Here is an 8,475-nt window from a genome sequence, read left to right on the forward strand (position 1 = left end):
AGGTTTAGATCCCTAGGACAGTGCACTTGTGGACATGTAGTAAATTCATCAGTATGGGGTCAGGGGAAGCCTTGTATTCCAAACACTCAGCTGTTTGAAGTTTACAGGACACTAAGTATAGTGACAGGGCTTCAAGTCATTCCATGTACGACATGTTAAGGCCTTCTATCCTTTTGGTAAGGTATCGATAGGGGTGTTGCAGTGTTTGCACGCATCTGGACAGATGCGTGCCAAAAAGGGCATTATATTCAATGACTGTACACCTTAACTCATCCCTCATTAGGCCAATGACATCCCTAGATCTAGACAATCCCTTTGGTTTACAAGCTGTGCAATATAGAAAGACTTCGTACAATGGACAAGTTGGTCAAAGATTAGGTCACTGTCAACAAGTTCCAAAATAAACTAAATGGGTCGACTCATGGGTATTTTTGTTAGGTGTGATAGTTCATTGTGACAGTAGCTTTTCAAATGATACAATAATGGATTTTTTTGGCATTCATTCTCAATAAAAACATGAAAAACCCAGCCACGCCACAGTGTTCACAGTGTGATACCCCAAACCTCCTGCAATTAGACACACATGGATATATGAAAATGGAGTACATATAACAAACGCTTAATTTGCCAAACAAATCCCAATTACTGAACAACCTAATCATCTAATTGGAAACTGAAGGATTTTACTTGGTCATCCTGAAAAAAAAAAAGTGCGATTCACATGCCGAATGGGCACGACTCACCCATTACCTCAATGGAATGTGACCTAGGAGCTGGTTTATTTAATTTGCAGAGATTGCAAAGGGCAGAGCTTCCCCCCCCCCCCTGCAAAAAAAAAAAAAAAGTTTACCTTTCACTGTGATGAACTAAAACATTTAGATGACTTCACATGCAACGAATAGGTCAATGAACAGTAGCTCAGCTATAAGGGTTTGACAACTGGGTGTTCGATAAATTAAGCGTTCGACGATACCTAGACCCATACAAATGACCTCTTTAAGGATGTTGAGTGTTTTATCTATACAGCTTCTGAATGTCCAGGACTTTTTTTCATTTTCTTTTCAAGTCTTTATTCAGGCCAATAAAGCCAAACCCCATTAGTTGCAGATATGCACGTTTTGGTCTTATGACCTCGGCACAGCTTAAATAGACCACTTGGCTACACTTAAGCATAGATTCTTTAAATCCAGATCATTTCCATAACCATTAAGGCATCTGCAAAATATCCCCACCAACATCAAAGCCAAACAGCAAAGGTCACACAGACAAACCAACTAGTGAAAAAAAACAAGTAAAAACCAGTTCCATAAAGACTTAATAGCAAGAAGTCATGGACATTCAGAATCTGTACAATTGAAACACAATGTTCTTAAGGGGTAATGTGCATGTACCCCATGCGCCTCTACTGCAACTGGTTTGAGTATCTCACTGTGAAACCTCCAGCTTGGCTGGATTTTTCTAGCTAGTTTTTACTGGTTGGTCTGTTTGGGACCTTTTTGTTCTTTGGCTTGGCATTTACTTTCAGTAAACAACTTCAGCACCAGTTACTTATTTGGGACACAAGTTTCTGCAGGATTGCAGTCTCATTTGTGGATTCACTTGCTGCTCCTGACTTCCAGCCATCTGCAAAGTTAGTCAGCCATAGTCCTTTGGTAGCAGCTTTAACTTCAGAATAGTAGAAGCCAAACAGAATATGTCCCAACACGGAAATCTGGAAGACTCCATTGGTGACTGGTCTCTGTGAAAAGAGCATCCTTTATTCTGATTTCCTGTGCAACATCTGGGAGTCAGTTGGTAGTCCAGCAAGTGAAATGAGTTTATTCATATTTTATTTAAAATTATCTACTATGCCCAAGTGGAGAATTGCATCAAAAGCTTTGGCCTGGTTGAGGTATACAGTGTGCACTGTTTTGCTTTCATCCAGTGATTTGATCTTTTCAAACAAAATCCACTAGGTTGAATAAGCATGACCTGCCCTTAACATATCTAAACTGAGACTGGTCTGGTGTTCGCAGGCTGCCTATGTTCTGCGATTAGTTCCATAAGCCTTTCCACTGCTTTGCATACGAGTCTGGTCAGACTTATTGATGTTCAATGGCCAGAGTCTGTAAAATATTCTCCCTTATGTAGGGAAATGACAAAGCTGTTTTCTGCTTCTACACAGATTTTGTACCAAGTGAATGGAGACTGAACAGTGCAGTTAGGGGTGTGGATTTAAAGATTAAAACACATCCGCGGTGGTGGTGCTGCGGTAGCGTTGTCACCTCACAGTAAGACGCTGTCCGGTTCGACTCTCAGCTAGAGCATCTTCTGCGTGGAGACATGCGTGAATGGTCGTTCCTTCATTGAAAGTTATGCATCAGGGCTGGCAACTCGGTACGTAAAAATCAACTGCCAACCATTAGCGGACCGGAGTTCCGCTGTGGCGACCCCTAACCGGGAAAAGCCGAAAGACAACTTTTTTAAGATGCATCCAGGGAAAGTGTCAGGACTCTATAGAAGTTTTAGCTTCAGATAGCACTTTTCCAGACCATCTTGCAAGATAGCTTTTTACTAGTAGTAGGGAGTGTACAAGTACAGCTAATTTCATTAAAAATCGTTTTTTCTTTTAACATTTGAAGACCGTTTTCTGTATATGCATCTCTCAATTTGTCACCAATAACAGACATAAATGAACCCAACCATGCAGCCGAAGCTCATACTAGTATGCTCAAAAAATATACAAGGAAATTTCCATTATTAGAATAAATAAAAACAATATCTAGTTAACCCATGATGACCTTAATGCCCTCCTAAGACCTGAGAGACAATGCCCGTCACAGATTGAAGAAATAACCCCACAGAAAAAACAGGACATATATACATCACCACAACCTTAAAAAAAAAATTCAACACACCGCACAAAACTAAAAATAAAACAAAAACTAAACTCCTTTCCAGGTAAGTTTTGGCTAGTTTAAGTTATCCAACTGGGCAACAGACACTCAAAAAATATAAACTGCTCTCCCTTCAACAACTGCACACTTCCTTAAAGAATGGAGTACTCTTCCACTTACACAGCACAATACATCTCCAGACAATCCATCAATTCCCCCACTTAAAACTAAGAGAAAAGACCTTCTACGACTCGTCCACCAAATACCAAAGGCACTAATTTGTACAATACAAACTAGTGGTTTATGTACCACTGTACAGCCTTATTCTCCTTCCCACTCATTACATCTACAACCTACGCATAACATGATATTTTACCAAATATTAGAAAAACAGGCTTAGTCAAACCATTACCCAAGCAAGCTAAACCGACAAACACCTCACATTTGCATCTTAACCTACTTTGGTAAACTACAGTAAAACTACTTCACAGGTTCATAGGTAGGTACTAGGTTATTGGCCCTAGGGCCTATACAAGCCTAGCCAAAAATGTACCCTGAAATTCGCTGAACATAAAATCAATACAAACTACTCTCACATATGTAGCCTCTATGCAGGATGTAGCACAACTGCAATACATATACTAGCTAGATGAAAATGCTCAGCATAAACAAAGGGCACCTTACAAGTACCAACTTTAACTAACCAAAGCCTTTGACCCTTTAGACCACTCTCCACATTGGCAATGTACATCCTAGAACAGAATACAAGTCCAAAAGCAAGATAAGTTTTGTTAAGTCAAAATTGTACGATCTCTTAAACCCAAAGACATTAAACAAAAAGTGTACCACAGGTTTCAATTCTGGTCCATTTACTCATTTTCCAGTTTTACTAAAACTCCCAACCAACTCCCATTGCTCCTAATCTTGCTATATGCAGATAATGTTCCATTAACTAAAAGTACGCTTCAACTCACCACCACCTGGATTGCTGAAAAATCTACTTCTTAACTCAAAAGGTCAAACTCATGACCTTAGAGAAAGTCTAGTCTTGCAACACTCACAAACCTGTAGACTATAATTAAATGTTCATTCCTTTAACTACTCAGGATTATGGCAGGACTCATCCCTTACCTTTAATACACACCTTTACAAAACTAGACAGAAAATTACTTTTCCATCCTGGGCTAGGAAGATATCAGAATGACATTTACAGGTCAAGTATGCACGCATACAAGGAATTGGACTTCTGTTTCAGTGACTTCCTAAATATGAATTGCATAAATGACACACACAGAACTAATAATAGTTGCATGCATGTTGTTAGACTTAACAGAAGACAAAAAAGTAAATATACGTACAAGATGCAAAGTGCAACTCCATGCAAGAAACACTGGAAAAAAACATGCATTAACATATAAACAATACTGCATAATCCACGGACGCTTGGAAAAAAAAATACTCCAACCTAATAAGCAGAGTTAACAGTTTATGAACTTGATGCCCTGTGGGAAAAAAACTGTCATTATATCGGCTTGTTTTTGTGCATATTAATCTGCAACTCCTGGCTGATGGTTTGTCTCTCTTTTTGGCTTTTCCTGGTTAGGGGTCGCCACAATGGAACTCCGTTCCACTAATGATTGGCAGTCGATTATTATGGGGCAGAGTTGCCAGCCCGATGCCCAACCTTCAGCGAAGGCACACCCATTCACGTATGTCTTTCGTAGGCCACTCCACCACGGGAAGGACATGCAGACTCCACACAGAAGGCACTCCAGCCAATCGAACAGGAGAACCTCTTGCTGTGAGGTAACAATGCTACCACTGTACCACTGCGGACCAACGCCTGGCTGATGGTTAACAATTCAAAAATATGCTGGCCTAGATGCGACGGGTCAGTAATAATCTTCCCTGCTCTTTTTAATGCATATGGAGTAGTACAGGACCTGTAAGGAGGCAAACTAGCACAAATATTTTCGGCAGGCCTGATGATTCGATGCAACCTACTTCTGCCATGATTAGACAAAGATCCACACCACACGGTCATGGATGAACTGAGAAAAGACTCAACGTCAGCTGTATAGAACTGAATCAACAATTCCTGTGGGAGGTTGAACTTCAACTGTCGCAGAAAGTACATTCGCTGTGGTCTTTTTATGATGGACCCTACAGCGGTTTCCCACTTCAAGTCCTGGGAAATTATAGATACCAAAAACTTGACAATTCCACAACTGACAACAGTATTGCATATACGGAGGGGGGAAAACATTGAGGTACCACTCCTAAGTCCACTGTTACCGCCACAGTGTTAAGTTACAGATTATTCCAACACAAAAATGGCAGCTGCACAACCTCCCATCTGTATGCAAACACTTAACCATTCCAGAGGAGCCCAATGACAGCTGTATCATCTGCGGATTTAATACGTTTGACAGAGGGGTCCCGAGAGGTGCAATCAGTGTAGAGATAGAACAGCAGTGGGGGGGGGGGGCACACACATCCCTGGGGACACCCGTACTAATCATGCAATAGCTAAACGTAAAATTTCCCCGGTTTCACTTGCTGTTTCCTATTTGTCAGAAAATTGGTGATCTACTGACATGTGGAAACAGGAACGGAAAGCATAGAGAGTTTCAAGTGAAGTAGTTTTGGAACTACTGTATTAAATGCAGAGCTGAAGTCCACAAACAGAATCCTTGCATAGGTCCCTGGGTTGTCAAGGTGTTACAAGATAAACTGCAGGCCAATATTAACTGCATCATCCAGTGAACAGTTCTCTCGATAAGCAAACTGAAGGGGGTAACTTGTAATAGAATAATTCCTGGATTACAACAACCTGATGCAAAATTCAACTGGAACCAGCAGAAAAAATATAATCCAGGCAATAGTCCAACCACAGCTCTCGTGTTTTATTGTATAAAAACCAACAATTGTTAAGCGCTTTCATCCAGGTACATATGGACTTCATCAGAACAACATTACTGTGCTCTCACTTACATTTTATACATAAAGTTCCCGCCTAAAACCCCAATTAGGACATCAATTATTCAATTAAAGATAAAAATATATGAATTTAAAAAGCACTGAATCAAAGCGCTTAAGGATGCACATTTCACATTGGTTAAAACATTTCATCACAAGGTTAAAAAACCTTCATTCATACTTGAACATCTCCTTATCATTTATAAATTGTTTTCCAAATGAAAATTTCATACTAAGATGAAAAATAATGACTTACTCTAAATCTAACAACTATATTTATTATGAAGGTGAATACTTCAGGCAGGTAACAGCAGTAGCTATGGAAGCATCATGTGCTCCCATATATGCTAATCTAGTCCTATTAGACTGGGAAGAGGAATTTGTACTCCACTCCAGTTGGATGAAATACATAACTTATGTCCGCTTCCTGGACGATATCTTCATCCTATGGAAAGGGAGTAAGGACGAGTTGTCTGACTTCCTGAGGTACATAAACCAGACTACAGGATATTTAAGATTTACATATAAAGTGGACAAAGAGGGGATCAATTATCTAGATACGTATATTTTTAATGATGGTACATCTTTTCAGTAAAAAATATACAGGAAAGACACATATAGTAATGGATATCTACACTATGACAGTGCCCACTCATATAACATCAAAAGAGGTATAATAAAAGGGCAGTGTATTAGAGCAGCGAGAATGACAACAACAAAGGAGGGTATGCTATCTGAACTTAATTTTATTAGCAGAGCATTTATAAAAAAGGGATATCCTAGAGACATGGTAACAGATATTACAACATATGTGGCTAAAGAATGGGGTCAGAAATATCCACCCTTACTTGGTATAGGACTTGACAGCAATAAAGGACAGCAATGTCATAATGGAAATGGTAAAGTGGAAAATAGTGCAAAGAGGCACCAAAAAGCCTGCATTTTGAAATATGGAGCATGCAGTAATAAAATCAAAGGTATAATTAATTCAAATTGGAACATCTTAACTAGTGATAGTAGTATAAAAGATAAAATACCAACTTTTCCTAGTTTTGTGTATAAAACAGGAAATAATATAAAGAGAATTTTAGAACTCAATAATAACTCTAATAATAGTACCAATTACAAAAAGATTGGTACCAGAAAATGTGGTAATTGCAATTACTGTAGTTTTATTTTTGAAGAGGACTCAATTTCACTCCATAATAATGTTAAAACTAAAATTAGGTTTTGTAATGGCAACTGCTTGAGCCAACATGTCATATATCTAGCCCTGTGCAACACCTGCATGAATTACTATGTATGGAAAACGGATAGACATCTGAAAAACAGAATATATGATCATTTATACTGCATAAAAAAGCAAGATCTTAATAATGCTCTATCAAGGCATCTTATGAACAACATCAGCTGCACAGGGTTCAAGTTTGCAATTCTGGAAATAGTGAGACCTAATCCACGAGGGGGAAACATAAAGGCATTAGTGAGTGACAAAGAGGTCAGGTGGCAGATTAGACTAAATGCTGCGGTACCACCAGGACTTAATGAAGTAATACCTACAAAGCCTTTGTTAAGACAGTAGGTAATAACTATTGTATAACTTAAGGCATAAGGGTAAAGCTATAAGTAGTAGCATATTTTTATGTCTTTATTAGTGAGGCATCCATATGAGTATACACATTTATACAGGATTTGATTTACGGCTATGTATTGTACTACTTTCATATTATATTTACACTACATGTTTTAATCATCATTAGCTATATTGACCAAACAGCTGTAAAAATGCAAGGCATATTTTATTGTACTATATTAGCTCAGTCAATACAGGTATGAATGCCTGAGACAGCAAACTATACTTATATTGTTAGATTTAGAGTAAGTCATTATTTTTCATCTTAGTATGAAATTTTCATTTGGAAAACAATTTATAAATGATAAGGAGATGTTCAAGTATGAATGAAGGTTTTTTAACCTTATGATGAAATGTTTTAACCAATGTGAAATGTGCATCCTTAAGCACTTTGATTCAGTGCTTTTTAAATTCATATATTTTTATCTTTAATTGAATAATTGATGTCATAATTGGGGTTTTAGGCGGGAACTTTATGTATAAAATGTAAGTGAGAGCACAGTAATGTTGTTCTGATGAAGTCCACATGTACCTGGATGAAAGCGCTTAATTGCTGGTTTTTATACAATAAAACACGAGAGCTGTGGTTGGACTATTGCCTGGATTATATTTTTTCTGCTGGTTCCAGTTGAATTTTGCATCAAACTGAAGGGGGTCCAATAAGGGGGCAGTAATATCCCTCAAGTGAGCCAACACAAGCCTTTCAAAAGTCTTCGTGACCACTGATGTCAAAGCAACAGGCCTGTAGTCATTCAGTCCACTTATTACATTCAATTTTTTATGACCTATTCTGCCAGATGAGTGCTTAAGAAGCTGGATTATGTTCTGCAACTTACTGCTGCATCAAATAACATAATCCAAATATTCTCAAATGAGAAGTTGAACCACCCTCAAGATAACTTTCCAATAAAAATAAATGCCAAATTGCTTCCATTCAGGCATAGGGCATGACTCTTTATTTAACATCCTGCACTCGCTTATTTCTTT

The sequence above is a fragment of the Protopterus annectens genome, chromosome 14.part0 (assembly GCF_019279795.1).
Source record: "Protopterus annectens isolate FY-2018-M chromosome 14.part0, PAN1.0, whole genome shotgun sequence".
Classification (NCBI taxonomy): Eukaryota; Metazoa; Chordata; order Ceratodontiformes; family Protopteridae; genus Protopterus; species Protopterus annectens.